Consider the following 26220-nt stretch of genomic DNA (forward strand, 5'->3'; position numbering starts at 1 on the left):
TTGCCTTCGGCGTTTTGGACACTCAGCAGCAAAATGGATTCTGACATCACTCCCTAGACGAGTCTACTATATACATATAATAATAATCTGTGTAGATGAGTGTACAAAATGGCGTCCACGTCACGCCGCGACGACGCTGCGCTGTCGCGACGTGCACGCCGCGCAATCGCGGCGTGTGCGCTGCACAGTCGCGTCGCTTTCAAATCGCTCGCTAATCGCCAGTGTGATAAGGCACTTAGAAATAAATTTTAAAACAACTCAGGACAATACATATTAACTTAAGACAAACTGTGTCACAAGCAGCTGAGTAGTTAAATATGACTCGGAAAGTTCTAGTTTTCAATTTAAAATAATCTTTTATCTCGCAAAACAGTTGCTTTCACTCGCGAAATGCTGCAGCTGTTGCATGATTGCAAGTTGATTCAGCGAAACAAACGTTTAATTTTATTAAAGCGAATTTTTTAAATAAATATAGGCATGAAAGTAGTTTATTTAAACAAAGATATTATATAGTTTTTGCAGTAAGCAATTTTGAAGAAAATATATTATATAACATCTATACTAATATTATAAATGCGAAAGTATCTCTGTCTGTCTGTATGTCTCGCTTTCACGCCAAAACTACCGAACCGATTGTAATGAAATTTTGTATACAGATAGTCTAAAGCCTGAGAAAGGACATAGGCTACTTTTTTACTGGAAAAAAGGGTTGTAAGGTGGTGAAAATACGAAAATTTGTTCAAATTAAGTTAGTTCCAAAAATTCATACTAGATGGCGCCGTGCGTCTCTTACATCGCGCTAACGCTTGCCCAACATCTTTCTATAAGAGGTGGTATCATTGTACATTTAAGTTTCGATTTTTTTTCGATTCTTATTACTGTTTTACGTTATTTAATAAGTCAGTACTTTATCTATACTAATATTATAAAGAGGTAAACTTTGTTTGTTTGTTTGTTTAATTGTAATGAATAGGCTCAAGAACTACTGGGCCGATTTTAAAAATTCTTTCACCATTCGAAAGCTACATTATTTACGAGTAACATAGGCTACTTTTTATTTTAGAGAATATAGGGTTCCGTAAGATATTTACTTATTTTGCGTACGCTGCCTAAACTATAAAAGATAGAACTATTCAATGTTCTAAGTAAATGTAGATCTTATAAATATCTACAAAAATGTCCGCGACACAATATACCTATCTATGTCAAGTGAGACACAAAAACCATTTTTTTATATCAAAATCTTGATTTTTTTTTGGACTACATTTAAACGCATTTATTTTACTCATGCTAATAATCCTTATCAAAATAAATAATTTCATCACTAAGTACAGTTCATGTAGATTATATTTGCTCTTTGAATGATTAAAATTGGACGTTTGGTTTAGAAGTTATGGCGAAATTAAAATATTGCGATTTACGTCCGTTTCGAAGTGGGCGCTACCAATGCCACAGAATAGATAATAGAACAAGTACCAATGCAGGGGTGCGCATTGTACACATTGAAAAGGTCTACAGAAAACTCCGCGATGGTATATTTTTTTTTATGAAATAAGGGGGCAAACGAGAAAACGGGTCACCTGATGGAAAGCAACTTAAGTCGCCCATGGACACTCGCAGCATCAGAAGAGCTGCAGGTGCGTTACCGGCCTTTTAAGAGGGAATAGGGTAATAGGGGAGGGCAGGGATGGGAAGGGAAGGGAAGGGAATAGGGGAGGGTAGGGAAGGGTAGGGGTAGGGGATTGGGCCTCCGGTAAACTCACTCGGCGAAACACAGCGTAAGCGCTGTTTCACGCCGGTTTTCTGTGAGAATGTGGTATTTCTCCGGTCGAGCCGGTCCATTCGTGCCGAAGCATGGCTCTCCCACGTATAAGCATATCTCTTATGGATATATCCCACAATAACATATTTTTTTGTCATTTACTTTTAACTTCAAATGGCTAATTTTCGAAGCGATTTTAACCAATACGGCAATAATCCTTATTCAATTAAATACTTTAAAATTTAAATGCATTGTTGATTAAGGCGCTTTACAGCATAATTATACGATTTTAATTTTAAATGAATATTTTCGAAGATAATACAGATTTAAAAATTGTGGGACGTAAGTAGCTTTTGCGGTAGTAATGAATATAAATTAATTAAAATCAAACTACTGAATCGATTTTAATAATTTTTTCAGTGACTTAGGCCATAATTTATTTTATACCCGTGCGAAGCCGGGGCGGGTCGCTAGTATTATATACAGTGACGTAACCTTAAACCTATCAATGATAAATAGTTTATGGGTAAAGTTGTGTAATTGGGGGGCTAAATAAGCTAAAATTTGGCATAATATATAAAGTTTAATTTAAAAAAATGAAATATTATGTGCACACTGCACAGCTGTTTTGATTTAAGGGATACCAGGGTTTTTTTTAAAAGCTTTTGACACCAATTTTGTTGACATCGCGCGCTATAAACTGAAATCCACGCGGACGAAGTCGCGGGCAACAGCTAGTACCTATATACTATATTCTAGACATTTCCGCGCGGCTTCGCTCGCGTAAATTGGATATTTCATAAACAAATTAGTCCACAAAAATAGCCTATGATCCTTCACGTAGTCTATTTCTTATCTGTGCCAAATAACAAAAAAATTGCTCCAGTAGTTAGAAATGTGAATGTGAAATGTGGAAAAACGGGGAAAGCCCCTTTAATTCCAGTATTTCCTGTATTTCTTGGCTCCTGTAATTTAGTCTTAGGGCCTGTTTCACCACTTCCTGATAAGTGCCGAATAGGCTATCCACCACTTAACTTGACAGATGAAGTCAAGTTAAGTGGTGGAGAATCTGTCAAAAAAGCTGTGATTTTTTTATCAGAGATCAGAAAGTGGTGAAACAGGCCCTTAGCGTGATAAAATATAGCCTATAGCCATCCTCGATAAATGGCCTATGTGGCCATCGAAACGATCCCTACTACTTATACATGTCTTTGTTTTATATAATATTACGTGCTATTCAGACATAATAATATTATAATATTATATGCCAATGCAAATATGCTCCCACGCTTTAATTTAATTGATACCAGCTTGCTTTGATTCTGATATTTGTTATAACATTACAATTGTTCACATTACGTAAAACTCAACATCCGACTTTGATCCTTTATTTGTGTGTTCTATTCATGCCTCAGGCCTGTTTGAATCGTACAGTTTGGGAAATTAAGGTGTGTCAGTTAAGGTACCTTCATGATAAGTTCGTATTTTAATAAAATAAGGGGGCAAACGAGCAAACGGGTCACCTACTGGAAAGCAACTACTGTTGCTTATGGACACTCGCAACATAAGAGCTGCAGGTGCGTTGCTGGCCTTAAGAGGGAAAACGCTCTCTTCTTGAAGGTTTGCAGGTTGTATCGGTCTAACCATTGGAAGAAGTCAGCGGATGTATGAAGGCCAGGATCGGGAAGGTTGGCGCTTGTTGGGAGAGGCGTACGTTTAACATTCGGACAGCAGTAGGCTGATGATGATGATATTTCCTACTATTATTTCCGTTCGAATACGGGAATTTTAGTCCAACAAAATCGTCCTGTAAGCCACGAATCTACATTATGCATGATTAATGTTGAAACTACAAACCTCTGAAATATTCAGTCGATTTCTGCGACCCAAAATGTTACCTCTACAAAGTCCCTTTTTGGGAAAACGGACAAATTTTTAACGTTGTTCATGAAATGATAATGTGTTCTGTTCTTCTGTGTTTTGTTTTTTTTTTTTACATTCGCATGAGATGATTGATGGCGTAAAGATGAAGTGGGTAACTAACATTTTATAACACACGGGCAGTTACTATTTTTCCCTTATAATTTCAACAAACCTTGTAACTTACTTACTTCATAATCTAGATAATATATTTTTTATTTTTTATTTATTTATTTAAGTCAGGCATCCTGGCCCATAATTTATAAATACCTTATAGACTAACATACATACAATTATACTAAAACTAACACTAAGCACTCAACACGTATTATCTGCGACGTGGGGCGCGACGTGTTCGGAAGACGTCCTCGGAACCTCCTGTAGACGACTCCAATCGGCCAGAACTCCTCCTTCTCGAAGGTCGGTAGATGATGCGTCGGGACTCTCACCACAAAGGAGCTAAAATTCACTTTGTGGCGGGTCTCCTACCGCTCGACCTTCAAGACTAAGTGGGTCTTGCTCCTGATGTAGTCCACGACCTGCTCGACTGTCGATCTGGCTATATCTATTACATACTATATCTGGCGATATGTATATAGATATAATCCACATTTTTGAAGTGAAAACTTCCTTAGCGGCGTTGAGCACTTTTGTGGGATGGCCTGGGTAAAAACTGTGAAACTCGCGTCAGATTCTCGTGTTGATCGAAAAACCGTAAGACGGTTGGAGAGTAGTGTTGTAACATCGAAATCGCTTAATCGAACAATCGATTGTCGATATTTTTTAATCGATTGTAAGGGTTTCAATTAATTTAAAAAAACGATTTTTTAAAAAACGATTTTCATAAAAAATTGGTTAAAAATTTAATCGATTGTAAGGGTTTGATTAATTAACAAAATCGACTTTTTAAAAATCGATTTTCATAAAAAATGGGTTAAAAAAATTGTAATGGTTTCGATTAATAAAAAAATCAATTTTTTTAAAATCGATTTTCATAAAAAATGGGTTAAAAATTTAGTCGATTGTAAGGGTTTCGATTATTTAAAAAAATGATTTTCATAAAAATAGGTTAAAAAAAATAATGCACAACGTTAATAATCAAGTTTTCACTTCTGCCGGCACTCCCGGAGTGCAAGTGCAAAAGTCTTTTTGTTTAATTTCAAATCTTTTTCCGTTTACTCAACATGTCAACCAGAACTTGTCTTCTGTATCTGTTCTGTGCTATTTCCGGTGGCGAAAATAAGGCTTAGGTACGTGTACATTTCCGGAATCCAATAAGGCATAAGCTGCCACAAAACATAGTTTCGGTTGGCGCTGCATTGAAATATGGCTGTCTGAATTTGTGCGGCTGCGGGGAAACGGGAGAATTTTCACGTGCCAAGTGCTCGGTACGGTCGGGGAAATATGATAGTAGAACAAACTAAGTATTTTAATTTGTAGGTAAAAAGTTGGTACTATAGTTAATAAGACTGCTCTGTGTACTTTTTTTTTTGGAAAATATGTATGACCACCAACCAAATGGTGTTTGTTGCCTTTAATAAACGAAAATCTGTCAAGCTACTAAACAGGAAAAAAGAACGCTAATAAAAATATTGCGTAGACATTTCTAAGAACTGTGTCTACTTTTAGACTTTTAGAGGAAGGTCAACTTTGGCAGCGAGATATTAGGTAGGTAAAAGATTCTGGAAATTCTTTTTAATGATGCATATAACTATTATAAATTATAATGCGAAAGTTTGCCTGTCTATCTGTTGCCTCTTCACGCTTGTTTGCCTGAACCAATTTTAATACAGTTTCGGATAAAAATACCTCAAGGTATTTTTATTTTTCCCGGGTTCAAACCCGGGAAAAATCCTTTAGTTTTTATCCTAAAAATATAGGTTTAAGCGCAATAAACCAAAGGCGAAACTCGAAAGTGATTAACAAAAATAATGTTGCACTGTTATTTTTTTCGGAAAGGATATAATATATTAAAGCATTTGTGCACTACACGGAATTTTACCGTCCGGCGTTCATAACTTTCACGTTTGCCATATAAATAAGGTATGAAATCGGGATGCCGCGCCGCGCCGGATGGTAAATTTCCGTGTAGTGCACAAACGCCCTTACTGCAATAGTTTCATGCTACGGACAGCACCAGCATAGACAGTAAACGAAAAGTTTTGTTTGACGTTTGACAACGTTTCTGTCAATATTCTGACATGACGTGTGTATCATGTCGGATTATTTACTGTATTTGCTAGTAGCGCCCTCTGCGTGATACCTTTGCGTAATATTCCCTGTTCTGCGGGGCTAAAATGGCAACATTTAGCAATTCCTCTCAATCAATTCAGCAAATGAATTGTCAAAACTGTCAAACTGAAAAAATAATATGTCAAATTAGTACGAATTACTAGACATGAATTGCAAGCAGACTTGCATTTTACGATTTAAAAAAAATGAATTAAGTATAATAATATTATGATTCTTAATATGATTCTCCAAAGTGACCGTTTTAGCCCCGCTGTTACATTTAGACTCAGTCATAGGTGCAGGGCCCCAGCTACCATATGTGCATTGTGCAATGTGTGCAATGCACACGGGCGCCACCCTCTAGGGGCGCCAAATCGCCATCTTTAGGGGTGCCAAAACCAAGAATCCAAAAAATTTGCCTAAAAGGGCGCCAAAATCCTTTTTTTGCATACAGGCGCCAGTAGCCCTTAGGGGGGCCCTGCATAGGTGCTTCTTTTTTCAAAGGCGTATCTATTTTATTCGTAGCTCTACGGTATGATATCTGGATAGTAAACCTTAAAACGCCTTTAAAGTTTTATATTGGCGGAGTTAAAATTAATAAAAGCATCCGTTCCGGACGAAGTTATTACACAGAGCGTTGAGGATAGCTGCGTCGGATAGTTTAGTGTGAAAGCTTTTTATAACCAGAAGAAGTTAACTGAAGTGTAGTTACTGGAAAAGTCAGAAATGTATTACTTTCCTTAGTTTTTTTTTTTGTCTTATTTCTAAAATGTACTTTTACCTACTTATAAGTATATTATAAGATACAAAATAGCAACATCCATACTATTATTATAAATGCAAAATGCAAAAGTATGTTTATCTGTCTGTCTGTCTGTCTGTTATCTCTTCACTTTACATCTTTAATTCGTTTATTGTACTATAGCTATGTCCACACTGTGCCTTTTTTTGTTCATCAAGGGCATGCGTTATAGCGCAGCCAACTGTCAGCTAACGTGAGGCATGCCCGCGACGCATGCGCTCTGACCGCATCCAAAACATTCACTTTTTTCTTTTTTTTCTGGAATTTCTTATGACCAAATAAACCGCAGATATTCCACCGCAAATGTTACAATGCTGACAGACACTGCAACTGAACAAAAATGACAATGTTGGCGTTGCGTTCGTTGACGTATTCAATTAGTGAATGCGCAAAAACGAGAGTTGAATGAAAGAAGATGACGAAAATTGAAGATGAAAGCGCATAATGTGGACAGTGGACATATCATTGATAAAATACAGTTCTGTAGACACAACTCTACGTTACGCGCGCCCGATTCGCTCGTGGCCATTTTTTCATGGCCAGTTTTACATTTTAACAACAGCACAATGATTTCAAAAGGTATCTGATGGCTGAGATATCTTTTGTGTTTTGACAACGCAAAGGCTAAAAGAGGAAGCTTTTTGCGCAATAAAAGCCTTTGATCAAGCTTTTTACAGCTTCCGTTAGCTTTGCCTAGTTAACCATGGATTAAACACAATGGTCGAATATTTAAATATTAATATATAAACGACCTTTTAAAAGAGATAGTCACGTCTTATAAAAAGTAAAGTATTACTTTGTAAAACCTGCATTTAATAACATATTTTATAAACGTGAGCAAATTGCTCTACGCGACTGCTCGTGTAATTTTTAAGGGGTGCGGATGCTGGCGGGTTATAGCACTTTTCCTGTCATCGATCGCGCGCGGATCTCTGGCCATGTAAGTTGCCCACATCCAATCATTTCGCAGATGTTTTTTCTGCGGGCAACACGCGTGCGGCTAGGATGTTTCACACACATGCGGACAAGACAAATGCGTGGGTGACAATTACATATTGTATGACAGTAAAAGTGCCCTAAGCACTCCGTATAGCATTGTGTATTAGGTAAGGCTGGCAGCATAGGTTTGAAGATCTTTATTCTCACCAAGACTACAGGCTACGAATAATAAAAACTAACTACAGGTCACTTACATGAGAACAGAAAATTACAAAAAGAAAATTAAATGTTGATACATTGCGTTCGTCAGTTAGCAACTTGACATTCAATCAGACACAATAAAATATTATTGTTATTATTTTTCCGACCCAAATATCGACCAATAGAATTGCACCATTCGACGTCACGTGGTACAACCTACATGGTATTATACTGATAATTTTTTGAAAATTTTCTCTGGTAGTTGCTATATATAAAAGACAAACACGTCAAACTGACAGGTTGAATTCAATTGTGTCTCATGGTGCAATTATATTGGCCGACATTTGGGACGGAAAAATAATCCCCCGAATACCACACGAGCTTCAAAATTATCTGGCATTTCCCTCAAGGTTCCCTGCAAACAAATAAAGTCGTCAAGTTTTTCAGGAAAAATCACTCGTTGGGATTCCGTGAGACTAGCGCATAAGTATAGTTTTCACAGAGCCAGTACTGGCTGCCAATAAAACTGGCTGCCAGTCTTATTGGCAGCCAGTACTGGCTCTGTGAAACATATACTTATACGTTCGTTTTTTTACGCGCGAACGCAACGGCTTGCTCTTGAAACGTATGTCCGTTCGGAAAGTGTGGTGTACCAGTTACTGTATTTTCTGTTGATTCTATGGATTTGGATTTTCGAATACAGGTTACGAATTTGGAAATCGAATCAAAACTTATACTACTAATAAATAGTTTTTATTATTCGTATGCGGCCAGCTACGAATAATAAAAACTATTTATTATATTATTCGTAGGCGGCCACCCTTAAAAATACAAGGTCATACAATTGCCACTTGGTTTTTAGCTCCAATATTAATATCCATACTGAAACTATGCGACTGTCAGATAGTTTGAAATACCGTATACGTTCCAGAAATACGTAATAGTATTCATGTGCTACGTATTGCTTTCCCGAAGGGCACCGAAATATGAGCTATGCGAAGTATGCTTTTACGGCTATTCCCTTTATGCTAGATCCGGCAACCGTCGTTTTGCCATATCTTTTGTGGGAATGTGCTTGAGAGCACAACTTTAATAAAAATCGATTCAGCCGTTTTGGAGGAATTTGGGAACACCAACAATTAATTGTTGTCATTATCTATACTAATTTTATAAATGCGCTAGTGTGTCTGTCTGTTACCTACCTCTTCTGGCCAAAACTGAACCAATTTTGTAAAGGACATAGGATACCTTTAATCCCGGTAGAAATGTACGGTTCTCTAGAACCGTACATTTTTACCGCTCTTTATTTTATTCGCTCTAGCGATAAACGCATTTTGACGAATCGGAGCTGAGGCGCCATCTATAATCTAGTATTATCAGGGTGAGCGAAGCGACCTATAGTAAGTATACAGTGTGTAACAAAAACAAGTGATAATACTTTAGGGCATGTACGTGTTACTTGTAGAGAGTTCACTGTAAAAGTAGCAGCGCTGAAAGACGAAAAAAAATTTTCACTTTTGTATGGGGAAACTCGTGACGCTCGGGCCCTTGCCCATACAAAAGTGAAAAAATTTTTTCGTCTTTCAGCGCTGCTACTTTAACAGTGAACTCTCTACAAGGAACACGTACACACGCTAAAGTATTATCACTTATTTTTGTTACACCCTGTATAATCTTACAACTTGGACATTTTGTGGTACACTTTACGGAAAAACTATCACGCCTATTGATTTGTGATTTAACATAGTAATTTTTATTTATATGTAGATGTGTTATCATCAGTCAGTCAAGGTGTGACGACTGACGACGCGAGCCCTCACAAAGGTTCACAAAAGGCGAGCACTAACTCGGCTTTTAACTAGTTATATAGAAAACATAATGTTTTTGCCTAAGGATGCTAAACAAAAATTATAATGTCCCTTTGACCAGAAAATAAAGTGTGATATTTTATTTTCATGAAAACATGCAATTAACATAAACAAATTACTTTTTGTATGTTTAACTTGTCCTTAGCTTGAGATTTAAGCTAACGACGAGTTGGAACCGAGCGACACGCGACAACTGCAGACGACGACGTGTCGTCGCGACAATACTGGTTTGTATGTATTTCTATGAAATACCCTCCGCAGCTAGCGACATGAAGCTAGCGACACTTCATAGAAATACATAGAAACCAGTAGTGTCGCGAGTCGCGACGACACGTCGTCTGCTGCCGCTTCATGTACCCGGCTTCCAACTTGTACCTTGAAAATAATATTAATTTATACAGTGTGTTAGTGTAAACACCGTTATCCTTGAAATAATTGCCGATCCGGGCATCCGTATGGGTATAAAGACGACATTTCTTTGAGTTCCCAGCATTGTTCTCATAGAAAAAGTTGTTCATTTTGACGGGCTCATTTGATGGTTTCAAGGAAAACGGTGTTTACACTAACATCTTGTATATTACCAGTAATTTTAATCTTCGTAACAAGACAAATGTTTCAAAAACATCACTCAGAACAAAATATAAATATCATCTTTTGGCGGCAGGCCAAGATACTAATTTCTGTTTATACTAAAAGAAAACATTTTTTCTATTGTTATTCCTTAGTCTTATACTTGTAATATGTGCTAAATATGTACATAAATTAAGATAAGCTTTGTGACGTTATTTCAATAAGAAATATAACATTTTGGTTAAATGAAAAAGTATTTAGTTTCTTCGTCAAGGCAAGCCTACATTATATCTACTATCTACTGATTACAGTGAAGTTTCTAGACTAGACTCAAAATAAGTAATTATGTTTCTGACTATACGAGGTATGTATAACAAAATTAAGTGAAAATAATTTAGGGTGTGTACGTGTCCCTCATATTATGACGTGTGTTCACACTTCACAGTGAAATTAGCAGTTCAAATTAGAGAGCAAATATTTTTTTGTGGTTTGGGGCAATCAGCAAGCGCCCCCTCGGCCCGCGTCCTGAGCTTTTCCATACAAATTCAGTGCTGCGAACTCTACAATATAGGGGATATACACAGCCTAAAGTTTTATCTCTTTAAGCAAAAGCTTCATTCTGTACACTTTGTATCTTTCTTATTTATTTTAATAGTAAGTGCTGAAAACTTCTTAGAAGATGAAAACCAGGCGGTTAAGTAGATAAAACTACCAGAGTAATATGATTATAGGTATGACTGAGAGATATTACTAGTATTTTAAAAAGATAAATAAAACCGACTTCAAATTGTACGTAATTAAGAATTAAATTTCTTAAAAACTACTGAACCGATTTTGATGAAACTTGCAGTATTCCCTAAGTTGAACAATACCTAGTACAACAAAAAAGAATCACTTGAATCGGACTTGTAGTTTCGGAGATATGCGTGCACAAACATAAAAACGTACATACATACATTTTTGAAATTTGGCACATTTGTTCAGAAGCTGTATATACAAAAACTTCACAGTTCTGAAAATATTACATACATACACGTCGAATTGATAACCTCCTTTTTTTGGAATCGGTTAAAAAAGAGAATAACATCTGTATAGAAGTTACTACTTTTCTGCATTATTACTTACAACCTCAACTTACAAGATACGTGGGAGAGCCATGCTTTGGCACGAATGGGCCGGCTCGACCGGAGAAATACCACGTTCTCACAGAAAACCGGCGTGAAACAGCGCTTGCGCTGTGTTTCGCCGAGTGAGTGAGTTTACCGGAGGCCCAATTCCCTTCCCTATCCTACCCTATTCCCTTCCCTTCCCATCCCTACCCTCCCCTATTACCCTATTCCCTCTTAAAAGGCCGGCAACGCACCTGCAGCTCTTCTGATGCTGCGAGTGTCCATGGGCGACTGAAGTAGCTTTCCATCAGGTAACCCGTTTGCTCGTTTGCCCCCTTCTTTTATTTAAAAAAAAAAGTACAAAATGCCAAAATTCGATTATCGAGCGGGATACAAAGTATCCTATGTTCTATTCCGGAACTCAAAGTATCTCCATTCTCCATACACAGCCTTGCAATGCAACTTAAGCATTTATGGTACTTATTACTTACTACATGATGCCCGCAACTTTGTTGCGCCAAAACTGGCTAATCGTGCGGGAACCGTACATTTTTCAGGGATACAAAGTATCCTATACTCCACTCGGGCTAACTTGTCGCTAGCGGTCGTTGACTCCCTGTCAAAAACTTGTCATTTTCCATATAAACCACAATAAACAATATCTGACACTTCATTGTCAATCGCGGTTTATATGGAAAATGACAAGTTTTTGACAGGGAGTCAATGACTGCTAGCGACAAGTTAGCCCGAGTGGAGTATAGGTATGTCCTTTCCCGGGGCTCAAAGTATCTCCATTCTCCATACACAGCCAAATCGGTTCAGAGTTCTAGGCGTGAAGATGTAACAGACAGAAAAACTTTCGCATTTAGTATGGATAACTTGCTACTGAAGCTGATTAGGATACAGCTATAGTAGCCACGTACAATGGGTGTATCTGTTATTCTACTGAGCTGAGCCAAGAGCCAAGTGCGCAGTTAATAATTTGAATGTCGTACCTCATGTTGCCCGAAATTAATACAGAACACTTCACAGCTGTAACATGTACTGTTTGTACTTCCAACTCAATATTGCCTGTAAAATTGTAAAATCCATACTATTATTATTATTATTATAGCTCCCACACCGGTTTCGGTGACGGTGGGCGGTAGCCCATTTGATTGAAACCAGGCCAGCTACGCAGGAGTAATTTTATAGTGCCCAAGTGTGTGCGCAGTACACAAGAGCACTTTCTATTCCTTTACTCTCATGACCCAGTGGGACGGAAGACCGACACGACCGGCGAGAGATGGCGCAGGACCGACTTTTTCCATGCCCATCCGACGCATGGATCATCTCACTTGTCAGACAATCAGGCGATCAGCCTGCATCGTCTTAACCAAACTTGGAAATAACATGTTTCCAACGCAGGAATCGAACCCACGACCTCTGAGTCGAGAGCAATACGCTCTTAATCACTAGACCACGGAGGCGTTAAAATAACATTGACAACAAAATAACGTTGTTATCAATTATTACTGCAATGTTTTAACTTTTAACGCTAGACGGTAGCAGTCAGCACCAGCGTCCAGCACAGACAGCAAACAAAAAGTTTTGTTCGACGTTTGACAACGTTTCCACAGTATAGCAATATGACATATCCCACGTTTCTGTCAATATTCCGATATGAGTTTTCCTATTATTTTTCCTAATTTTCTTCACTTTTACGTGTACAACCAATGTACATAAGTTCAAAGATATTTTTATTGAACTCATCAAAGTCTTCTGTACAAGATAAATGGAAAGTTAAGATTGATCTGGGGAAAGTTTAATTTAGTTCGTCAATCACAAATGTGATTTCAATATGGGAGATCGAGTCTTGCGGCGAACCGCGTCGTTATAACCGCACGATATTACTCTTACTATACTATAATATAATATTGTGTGTGGTTCCTGTATTATAATTTAAATTATTATTTCCCGTGGCTGAATATGCAGAATTTTTTCCAAAATGATGTGATTTAAATACGGAAACGGAGTCTTTCGGCGAACCTCGTCGTTTTAAGTTAATATAACAGAACCGAACGGCAGCTTAAATTATGACTATAACTATAATATTATTTATAGCATGTTGCGTGTACATGTGCATATTTTAAAAAGTAGCTATGTTCGTTTCACTGTCTTTTATTTACATTCTATATTCCGCGAGAACTCTTTATTTTGCCGAAACAAAAATAAGTATACCCATACTGAATGCCGATTAAATCGGTATCGTTACTATTAGGCATGATGACTTTATTTTTTTCTTATCGGTAATTGAAAGACACTTAAAAAATAGAAACATCGTTGAAAGAATGACTCTGATAGCTTAAAAATTCACCAAGATATGACAATTCAAATCTATATATATAAAAGAAAGTCGTGTTTGTTACAACACTTATAACTTGAGAACGGCTGGACCGATTGCCATGGTTTTTGATTTGTTGGATTTGTTTCCGTCCCGAATAGCAGAATACATCTTAAAAACAATGAAAACTCGATATGTGTAATGATTAATGAATACTTTATCATTTCAATAGATGCTGGTTTGTTTATTACATGTCAAACATTTGTTGTCCAATCCTGTCAAATAGTGTAACAACTATTTTTTTTTGGAGCTTATGGCCTGGTTGCTGAGACCTTTAGCCCGGCCGCACATTGTCCGAAATTTCTTATACGAAACATTTGAACGTCGGCCGGACCGCCACACCGCACACTACGTCCGAAGCTGGCTGAACCGGCAAGACTAGACGATAAAGTACGAGACGTCATCTTGCAGGAGTCAAAGGGCGAAGAAGGTCATGACAAATTTACCGGCGAAAATTACCAGCAGAGTCACCGGGAATTTTTATAATTTTGTAATTTAGAAGACAAGACTTATTTTATTACTTATTGATTATGTTTATTTTTATGAAGCATTTTTAAAATAGGTTTTGATGATTATTGCGCACATGTTGATTTATTTTTTGTAAAATATCTACAAAGTTCAGGTATATTTGTTTGTTTTAGACATTAATTTTCGAAAATTTTTTATTAACCGAAAATAATACCTAAGATTGCCATTATTGGTTCCGCCACCAGAGCCATTGTGCTTTATGGCGAAACACTAGAATCACGACATTTTCCTTCGGTTTTCCTTCCTGGCGCTATAACTCCAGAACGCACGAACCGATTTCCACGGTTTTGCATTCGTTGGAAAGATCTCGGGCTCCGTGAGGTCTATAGAAAAAAATCAGAAAAACCTTCAAGAGAAAAGCAGGAAAATAGGGAAAATAATTTTATGGCAAAACAACGTTTGCCGGGACAGCTAGTATCTCATAAAAAAAGACCTGCCCGAAACGCTCCATACAAAGTGCTACGAAAGACTGACGTCAGTCTTTCGTAGTTTGTACGCATCGGGAGACAACTATGGTCGACAGGTATATTAAATATTGCGTTTATGAAAGTGGTTTCATAACAAAAGTTGCTTTTAATTGCATAAGTTATCGAATTGTATACAAATATTAAGAAATTTAATTGAAAAAGAAAAAAAATCGACTTGAATATCCAACTTTGAAGGCGCATAACAAAAAAAATACAAATGCTATCGGGCTGAAATTTTGGGAACACTTATTTTTTACCGTGATTCCTTTATTTTATTAACAAAATTCGCTAATCTTTGACCTTATCATCATCCCTATTGCTATTGCATTGCGAGAGCAATTATTGCGCGATAATTGCTCCAATTTTTTTTTTTTTAATGAAATAAGGGGGCAAACGAGCAAACGGGTCACCTGATGGAAAGCAACTTCCGTCGCCCATGGACACTCGCAGCATCAGAAGAGCTGCATGTGCGTTGCCGGCCTTTTAAGAGGGAATAGGGTAATAGGGGAGGGTAGGGAAGGGAAGGGAATAGGGGAGGGTAGGAAAGGGAATAGGGTAGGGGATTGGGCCTCCGGTAAACTCACTCACTCGGCAAAACACAGCGCAAGCGCTGTTTCACGCCAGTTTTCTGTGATAACGTGGTATTTATCCAGTCGAGCCCATTCGTGCCGAAGCATGGCTCTCCCACGTATACGCAATTTCGTATCACGTATCCGCCAAAACAATACGATTGTAATTGATCACTATACATTTATTACGCTGTGATCTACGAATAATACAAACTAAGTAATCGTAACTCCCATACTATTACCGTTTAAAATTTGGTTCCTTTTGATCTGTCATGTAACGTCAGCCTAGTACCGCTCAAGGTCACCTAAATATTGTAAATGTATTGAAATGTGTACACTTTTTTGATAAGTATTGTGGACCATGTTTTTTGACGGAGTTACTTTTCCATAGTTTTTATTATTCGTAGGCTGTGATACACATGTTATCATGTGACACCCAGCCATCGCTCGCGCGATTATTGCTAGTGGATTGTTGATCGCTATTTTTACGTGATAAGGTAGCGGACTGCCGTTTAACTGTCAATAGGTTACAGAAAGACGAGACAGACACACTATTGCCTGTTATTGCGTTGAAAAGGATTTCCGCTACTGCTATAAAACTATCAAACATTTGCCTCGCTTGCCAACAATGCTTGCCAATAATAGATGTGAATTTTATTCAAGCATATTAGATACGAAAAATTGCATATTTAGAGATCCGCAAGCTTTGAGTAAAACTCGTTTTAAATATTAACAACACTGTAGAGAGCAGAGCATTTTTATGAAATAAGGGGGCAAGCGAGCAAACGGGTCACCTGATGGGAAGCAACTTCCGTCGCCCATGGACAATCGCAGCATCAGAAGAGCTGCAGGTGCGTTGCCGGCCTTCTAAGGGGTAGGAATTGGGGAGGGTACGGAAGGGAATAGGGGAGGGTACGGAAGGAAATAGGGGAGGGTAGGGAAAGGAAAAGGGTAGGGGATTGGGCCTCCAGTAAACTCACTCACTCGGCGAAACACAGCGGAAGCGTTGTTTCACGCCGGTTTTCTGTGAGGACGTGGTATTTCTCGAGCCGGCCCATTCGTGCCGAAGCATGGCTCTCCCACGTAATTAATTGTGTTAGTAACGCTAAAACTCGAAAACGGCTGAACGGATTGGGCTAATTTTAGTCTTAAAATATTTGTAGAGTCCAGGGAAGGTTTTAAAGTAACACGAAGTTCACCGGAACAGCTAGTAATAATTTTTTAATTGTCTACTTTTCCTAATAATCATTCTAAAATTAATTGATGGCCCAGCGAACGCTGTTTATAACCGACCACCAAAAAAGGAGGAGATTCTGCATTCGGTTCTATATCTTATATCTTTAAATGAGCAGTTCTTGTATATTTTGTACATAGGGGGTTTCGGGGGCGATAAATCCATCTAGCTAGGAATCATTTTTAGAAAATGTCATTTTATTCGTGTTTTATCGAATACCGAGCAAAGCTCGGTCAAATAGCTAGTATTATTTATTCACGTACGTTAATTATTTTTCAGGTATGAAAAACCTGATTATCACAAAATTTAATCAACATCTGCCCAGCCGTTTCAGAGGAGTTAGGCAATAGTCACCGCAAAACAAGAATTTCATGTATCAGATGTAATTCATACAATATGTTATGTTACGAGGCGCAAAAAATGAAGATCCTATAATATTGTCCCATTGGGTGAAATATATCATTGGTTTTTCCTTGTTTGTGTTTTGTTACAAACTTACAAGTTACAATATTTACGAATGTAGTCGTAAAGTTTTATGATATATCGTATATTAAAAGTAAGTATATTTATTAACAAATATTATATGCCTTTTAAAAGGTTGGAAAATAGAGCCTATCTAATTTTTATTTTATCATATATTTTTTTATTAGTAAATTTAGAAAAAATCGAACTTAGAGGCAAAGCTTTTACAGATCCTAATATTGTATAAAAAATCATTTGTCTAGACGCATTGTCCAGGGAGTAAATTGGTGAATTATTTGTATGGAATACGTTTATATGGAAAAACACTGTTAGCGTATAATATGATAATGCAATAATTTGCTAAAATTAAAAATAAAAGTAATCGAATAATTCTAATAAAAGATGAAAATTACACTATTATTTACTTATTTATTGTTATATTTTAAAATGTGTCTTCTTAACTTATATATACAATTCTCTGGCTACTTTTTATATTGATAAGTGCATTTGTTGAGTAAATAATAGTAAATTATTACAACTCGAGACTGACGGCGACCATTGTTTATGCGACGGGATAGCGATGGACGTTGCCATTGTGACATACTTTATAATATGGCAAAACAACGTTTGCTGGGACAGCTAGTAGTTTTATAACACTGGTGGAACCCTCTTTGTTATACGTTGTAGAAGGCTTTACAAGTTTGCAGACTTTGGATATACGCCAAGCAATATACAATAACTTAAAATTGGTTTTGAAAAGATATTACTTGTCAATTTATCACCAACTAAAGTTGAAAAGAATACAAATTATCAGAATCTAGACGAAACAAAAGAAAGTCTACTATATTGAAGCCAGTGTCATAAATTGACATGATTTATGTGAAAATAACAAGCGTTATGAATTTTTGTTTTTCGACGATAACTTGATGAATTAGCTTTCTTGTTCAATCACTTGCTTATCACTAGGGATTTGTCTTTAATGGTGCCTTCTCACGGCGCGTATTATCGCAAGCCGCGCCGCGCCAGCTCGAGCCACGCGCCGTGTGAAGGGGTGGCTCGAGCAGGCGCGTTTAATATCACGCGCCAACTCGAGCCACGCGCTCGAAGAAAGTGGTGGCATGGTTGCGTTCTCACGGCGCGTGCTACCACGAGCCGCGCCGCGCCCGCTCGAGCCACGCGCCGTGTGAAGGGGTGGCGCGGCGCGGCTCGTGCAGGCGCGTCCCGATCCGATTAAAGTCGGTAACTTCAAAGGCGCGGCTTGAGCAAACAGGCGAGCACGAGCCACCCCTTCTCACGGCGCGTAATATATCAAGCCGCGCCACGCCGACAAAAATTCAAGTAAAATGAAACTTTATTAACACGAAAATAGATATTATTTTGCTCTAAGTCACTACGTTAAATAAGTAAATTTTAATGAAATGCAACTTTATTCACTAGGCAATTTGGTTGCATTTATTCTATGCCGCTAATTTTGTTAAATTAAGTGTAATTCATTTATTTGATAGAGATGAACAGATGCCGCTGCTTGGCGGCTTTTTTATTATAGGATTTTTATTATAGGTGATTAACTAATATGAAACTCTTTTCACTTACACTCATTCTTGCTGTTGTAGAATTATCACGCCAGAGGGATTTAAGTCCCAGGGTGGGATACCCTGGTGGCTGGGACTAAATTCCTATGGCGTGTATTGGTCCTCAAATACTGGTGGCAGTTCATTCCTGAGTTTTACAGTGCATGGCAGGATGTTACGCAAAAAATGCACGGTGGAAAACTGCCACTCACCAAGGTGATGAGGATTGATGATGGTATGTTTTTCGCGTGGAATGATGACGAAAGCTTGCAGGATGTACGATTCCGAACAATAATAATTGCTCAAAACCTTCACAGTTTCCCGTGATGCTATACTACTTTTATAATTTATAATTCACAATAATAATAATTATTATGTTTCCACTCGTACTGGTGGAAGAATTAGGCTTGTCGAATAAATATCGATATATCGATATTTTCAATTTTTGTTACGATATATCGATATCAAATATCCAATATCGAAATTGTAGCAAAAACGATATTTTCTGCTGCGATTTTGGCCAGACGTCTTCTTAATGGGTCCAGTTCTGTCAAAACAAAAAATTGGTCTTTTCATAGGCTTAGCTGTTGGCTCAATGAAAATAAAAATAAATAAAAGGCGAAAAAGATGGTTGAAATTATTTTTGCTCCACGAAATATTATGAATTATAAACGAATGGATTTCAGATCGTATAACATAATATATATTTACTTTAATACAGATTTAGTAGTTCTCACTACAGATAAAAGGTTGAAATCATCTGGCAACACTGATTTAGTCAGTCAGAAGCCACACTTTTTCCGATTTAGTACACTAATTATGATCCTAGCTTTCTAAATGTTATTCCACTTGACTAAATTTAGTTACTAAATCCTTAAGATGTCTAAATTTAGTCGAATGGAATAACAACTTTAGAAATAAATTAAGAAATTTATAAAAAACCCCCGCCAAACAACTTTAAAAAGTAATGAAATAATATTTACTGCCTTTAAGTTCAAATAATTCCTAACTTGTGTAAAGTAATATTTTAGTCCATAATTTGTTGTCACGGTGTATCGAGGGACCGCCAAGTAAACTACAACCTACAACCGCCAAGTCGCTGATTATCTCCATTCGGTTCGCTGTGAAATGTTATTTGAAATCTCAAATCAAACATCTACATTAGCGGTGCCCCGACACACCTTGACAACAAATTATGGACTAAAATATTACTTTACACAAGTTAGGAATTATTTGAACTTAAAGGCAGTAAATATTATTTCATTACTGTTTAAAGTTGTTTGGCGGGGGTTTTTTTAAATTTCTTAATTTAATTTTATTTCATACTTTTTAAACTTGTGTTGGTTATAGTGCAGAATAATTCCTATCAACATAATCATATTCTCATGATTAGCATCTATCAATGTGCTTTTCGATGAGGCCGTTAATATGAGCCCAAACATGAAACCTCCATTTTGGGTTCATACAAAGCTTGGTTCCTATAGAATCCAGGCGATGATGCAGCAGCAGCATGTAAATATTTACTGTCTATCTACTTCTTACTGGTTGTCGCAATTAAAATGAGCCCAAACACGAAACTTCTACTCTAAGTTGGCGAGGACTTTCAAACAAAAAAAAACTAGATCAAAATCGGTCCATCCGTTTGGATGCTACGATGCCACGGACAGATACACATACAGGCAGACAAACAGACAGACAAACAGACACGTCAAACTTATAACACCCCTCTTTATTGTCGGGGTTTAAAAAGGGATGACACTACGATGTTGCCACTTTTAAATTTCTTCACTTTTTTTGACGGACTATAAATTAATTTAAAAAAAAAGCAAATTGGTCGAAAAAATTTGACCAATATATCGATATTTTTTTCGCGATATATCGAGACCGATATTGATATTTTTTTAAATATCGATGTATCGATATCTCCTTTCATTTTCGACATCCCTAGGAAGAATGACTCTTCTGTTCGAGCCATAGACATAATATATACTGTCTATGGTTCGAGCACAACATCACGAAATCCGTATGTACGGCTACCCTGGAACTAAAATCGCTCTGGCATGATAATTCTACAACACCAAGAGTGAGTGTGAATGGAATCAACATCATACTAGTTAATCACCTTATACCTATAACAAATATCTTCGTGCTAGCTATAGCGCGATGTAGCCGCCAAGCAGCGGCATCTGTTATCAAAATAAAGGAATTAAACTTAATATAACAAAATTAGCGGCACAGATTGAAATGCAACCTAATTGCCTAGTGAATAAAGTTGCATTTCATTAAAATTTACTTATTTAACGTAGTGACTTAGAGCAAAATGATATATATTATCGTGTTAATAAAGTTTAATTTTACTTGAATGTTTGTCAGCGTGGCGCGGCTTGTGATATAACGCGCCGTGAGAAGGGGTGGCTCGTGCTCGCCTGTGGCTCGTGCTCGCTCGTAATAGCTGGCTCGGCGCGGCGCGGCTTGTGATATCACACGCCGTGAGAAGCCAGCCTAAGAGTGGAGCCACATTGATCTTGTGCGTCGCGTTGCGTCGTCACAACGAAACGCAACATTGCGTGGATGCTGCAAAAATGCGATAAAGATGAAATCGCACTTAGCGACTGCATTAGAGCAACGTGCCACTTCACATCTCATAGTAAAGTTAATTATTTCGCTGCCGCGTGGTTTGGTGTGAAAACAGTGTTAGTTACCTATATTAGGCCGTGAAGTAAAAATTATATTAGGCCATGAAGTGTTGCTTTTTATAGTAGTTTATAGTTACATACGTCCAGTGTAATCTCTCACTTTAAATAAAACATGTCAAAATCAAAGACTGCTCCTTTTTGCATCGCCATACTCGGGTAAAAAGGACGTTCACTCTGAAATATTAATAGCTCCCACACCGGTTTCGGTGACGGTGGCCGGTTTCATTGAAACCAGGCCAGCTACGCAGGAGTAATTTTATAGTGCCCAAGTGTGTGCGCAGCACACAAGAGCACTCTCTATTCCTTTTACTCTCATAACCCAGTGGGACGGACGACCGACACGACTGGCGAGAGATCATGGATCATCTTACTTGTCAGACAATCAGGTGATCAGCCTGCATTGTCCTAACCAAACTTGGAAATAACATGTTTCCAACGCGGGAATCGAACCCACGACCTCCGAGTCAAGAGCCGCGCTCTATACCACTAGACCACGGAGGCGTTACTCTGAAATATTACCGCACCAATGGCTGCAAAAGTATGGACCAACCAACATTACTTCCGACAACGCAATGCATATACGCTATCCACATTGTACAGAATATTATGTGAAACGCAATGTTGATACTGCAACGACACAACGGAGAAATGTGGCTACACTCGGGTGAAGCCAACGAGCGTAATTTTGTGAGTCGTGAGTCGCAGAATTTCTGCCGCGTAAATATATTTTCATACAAATCATGACTCCAAAATTACGCTCGTGTGAATCAAACAGGACTTTTGTATGAAACTGAATGCAGCAGAATTTCTGCCAGCCGAAATTCTGCGACTCACAACCCACAAATTACGCTCGTTTGGTTTCACACTTCAAAAACAATGTTTTAAAGCTTCTCTAAAAATCAGCTTTCGAGCGTTTTGACGGGAATTTATCTATTCAGTATAGCGGTTTTGCCTACGTCAATACATTCATCAATCGATAGTGCTTTAAAAAAGAATAAACTTCTGACAAAAAACCTGAGAAAATGGATACTTATAAAAGAATATCAAGTTAAGTGATTAAATAAAAAAAAACTCATTTAAACTTCCATTAATTATAACATAACAATTCCGAAACAAGATATTCAGTAAGGTTAAAATAGATAATAATTTAATATTATGATCCCCTAGGGCTATGTCTAGAAATGTCTTGATTCTAAAATATAATGTCAGGACTTATGACTCTCTGACATAATATTTTAGTCTCTAATCTTGAGTCAGGGGCGTGGGTTACAAATTCATTTTCTAAATATCTAAATATACAAAATAAAATTAATAGTTTCTATCCTGAGTATTCCTGAGTATAGGAATGAAAATGAAAACTTCCTTGGAGTTGTGAGCTTTTATTGGGAAAATAAAAAACCTTAAATTTATGTCAAAACACATGATATTATCAAAAATTCGTACGACGGTAGGCGCATAGACCGTCAGAGCGGATAGATATATACCGCCGTCGAAAATGTATATCCGCTCCTGCTGTTCTCATTTATGTCGGCACTCTTAGTGTGCACTGTGCCATAGACTGTGCAGTTGTTTTTTTCCTATGTAGGTAATCTTATAATACAAAAAATAAGGCACTTCAAAAAGGTTATACACCTTCATAAATCATAATACCTCATGATAAAATCTACGCCGGTACGAAGGTGAAATTTTATTATCGACACACATAAAAATGTCTCACAGATATCATTCCCCGTTTTTTCAATGCGGGTCATATTTTATTCATCCCGCGTTCGATCCTGCTCGATACGGGAAAAAAACTGGTGAAAATTTCTGAAGACGCGGGCGACATTGAAGGTTAACTTTTTAGTTTAATATAAACTCCGTTTCTACCTGTCAGTAACCGGATAGCCAGCTGCAAAAGTGTAATAAGGTCATGTATGTGCTTTCATACATACCGGCTTATTGTATCATACATTTTGCCTACCCGGTTACCGGAGTTGTGAGAAGGGGGTAACTTAAATATTTTGATGCAAATAATTATTGCTGCTTCGTTCTTTATTTGATTAACTTCTTTTAAACTGAATGGTACCCTAACAAATTGCAAAATAATTGTTTGACTTCAGAAGAAGAAACCTTTTCACACCACAGATTTTCATTCTGGATTAAAATGATGGATGGTAAATATTATAGTTTTAACCATAAAGTTAAGTCCACACCGACCTTTTTTCCATACAAACGTTGTCCCATGTTTCTTCCCTGGATAATGCTAGTAGAGTTATAATTTTTTTTTCCTGAATATCTACGGTTACTCATACAATGTCGCTATGTTTTCTTTTTTTCATAATTTAATAATAATTATTAAATAAGATATGAACGTTCAAAAATCCAAAAAAATTGCCAGATTTTCCGCCGTGTTCAAACATCCAGAAAACAGATTTGGCTAGATTATACAAAAAAAAAACATAGGAACACAGCTCAAGCCTTTCTTGAATCTTTAATGAAAAAAGTACTTAAATCGGTTAAGTCTTGGAGAAGTAATCAGGGGACAACGAACCGTTGATTTTCTGCAGTTGTCTCTATCGCGTTCTGCGGTATAGGTTAGAGGTAAGGGAGACAGCTATAGATATTACACGTACTTTTTTTCATTTCTCTAGCCCCTGGTGTATCCTCTTAATTATTTAGCGGAATAGAGCAACAATCTCGAGCTGTCAAAAGAAACCGAAATTGATTTACGTCTGTGTGTAAAAATTTGTTTACGTATTGCACAAGCATCTTTTTAAGAGATTAAATTGTCAACGTGCCGATAAGTGCCGACTGGACGTCAAACAGATGAAAAAAAATTGTTCTGCTGTCATGTATCAGCCGTCTCTTTTTACCACGCAGTGTTACTTATAGTAACACTGCGCTTGCTCAGGCCTTTGTTTCTCTATTCCGATAGGTATATTAATTTTATGGTTTTAACTGAGCTTCATACATTTCAAACTTCCCATTTAAAAAAGATTTCCCGTATCTTTTACTGAGCTTTAAAAATTTCATACCATTTTCATCCTGGACAGATCGTTCATCGCAAACGAATGGCCTTAGCTTTTACTAAGCTTTCATATATTTGAAACCACAGATTTTCATCTTGAATCGAAATGGTCAATTGCAAATGGCCGTAACTTTTACTAAGGCTGGATTTATATTCGGCGGCGCGAACGCTCGGCTTGGCCGCTACATAGCGAGATCACAAGACGTAAATGTATCATATCTGTCGCAGTCGCGTTGTCATTTCCATACATTTGCTTGTCATCTCGCGGTGTAGCCGGGAAAACGCTCGTTACTCCTAAGGGTTGGGTCAGACCGCAACGCGACGCGTAGATGCATTTCTAAATTAGTATGGATTTGACAGATTCGCAAGACGTCTGACGCAATTGAAATCTGTCAAATCCATACAAATTTAGAAATGCATCTACGCGTCGCGTTGCGGTCTGAATCAACCCTTAATGGGGAGGCTTACGCCAAAAGAAGAAGAAGAATATGCGCGTTCATCAAAGTCCAGCCTAAGCTTCATACTGACACACAAAATGTTTAAGCCCTATCACGACTCACTGCTTAGGCGGCTTCTAGACGAGCAATTTTATTGTTATTACTTATTAAGAGGAGTCCACACCGCACTTTTTTCCATACAAACGTTGTCCCCTGTTTCCTCCCTGGATAATGCTAGTAGAGTTATAATTTTTTTCCTGAATATATTTACGGCCACTAATACAATGTCCCTATGTTTTCTTTTTTTTCATAATTTAATTATTAAATAAGATATGAACGTTCAAAAACCCAAAAAAAATTACCAGATTTTCCGCTGTGTTCAAACGTCCAGAAAACAGATTTGGCTAGATTATACAAAAAAAAGCAAAACATAGGAACACAGTTCAATCCTTTTTTTAATCTTTAATGAAAAAAGTACTTAAATCGGTTAAGTTTTGGAGAAGGAATCAGGGGACAACGAATCGTTGATTTTCTGGATTTTCTGCAGTTGTCTCTATCGCGTTCTGCGGTATAGGCTTGAGGTAAGGGAGACAGCTATAGATATTACACGTACTTTTTTTTCATTTCTCTAGCCCCTGTGGTATCCTCTTAATCACGCTTCAATTTTATTGAACTTTTTATTTGTCATAGCTATGTCCACACTATGCGCTTTCGTCTTCAATTTTCGTCATCTTCTTTCATTCAACTTTGGTTTTGGCGCATTCAATAATTGAATACGCCAAACGTTGTCATTTTTTGCTTTATGGATCGGTCAGAGGGCATGCGTCGCGGGCATGCCTCACCTTCGCTGTTGACTGCGCTATCACGCATGCCCTTGACGAACAGAAAAAGGCACATTGTGGACAAAGCTATTTAGATTGAAGACGCGCAACCCTATTATAAATGCGAAAGTGTATCTGTCTGTCCGTCTGTCTGTTACCTCTTCACGCCCAAACCGCTGAACCGATTTTGCTGAAATTTGGCATGGAGATATTTTGAGTCCCGAGAAAGGACATAGGATAGTTTTTATCCCGGAAAAATGTAAATTCCCGTATAATTGGTTCCCGCGCGATAATTTTGGCGCAACGAAGTTGCGGGTCCGATGGCACCTGCAATTTCGTTTACAATAAAATTGCTCGTCTACGGGCCGGCTTAGACTACAGTTTCCAATAACTCTATCATGAGTTTAAAGCAATAGTTTTTATCGATACTCGATACCGACTACGTAAATATTTAGTATGGCGATTTTAGTTCCGCAAGCAACCCCTAGAGGCGCTGTAAAATTTGCTATACTAAAAATTTACGTAGTCGGTATCGACTATCGAGTATCGATAAATACTATCGATCTTACCACAAAATATTAAACATCTGTTGAACAGTTGTTTTGAGACCGTTTTGTACTGAATTTTTCTCTAATCAAC

General features: G+C 37.6%; 1 long non-coding RNA gene across 1 annotated transcript in view; it reads right to left on the minus strand.

The window, feature by feature from the left end:
* LOC121735555 overlaps positions 1-21319 on the minus strand; it is a 24893-nt gene extending 3574 nt beyond the window's left edge. The window contains exons 1-3 of the long non-coding RNA XR_006036880.1: positions 21308-21319; positions 17875-17884; positions 10579-10585 (exon numbers count right to left, since the gene is read on the minus strand). This is a non-coding gene — a long non-coding RNA (uncharacterized LOC121735555). The remainder of the gene's footprint in view (positions 1-10578; positions 10586-17874; positions 17885-21307) is intronic.
* Between the last annotated feature and the right edge of the window lie 4901 nt (positions 21320-26220).

The sequence above is a fragment of the Aricia agestis genome, chromosome 17 (assembly GCF_905147365.1).
Source record: "Aricia agestis chromosome 17, ilAriAges1.1, whole genome shotgun sequence".
Classification (NCBI taxonomy): domain Eukaryota; kingdom Metazoa; phylum Arthropoda; class Insecta; order Lepidoptera; family Lycaenidae; genus Aricia; species Aricia agestis.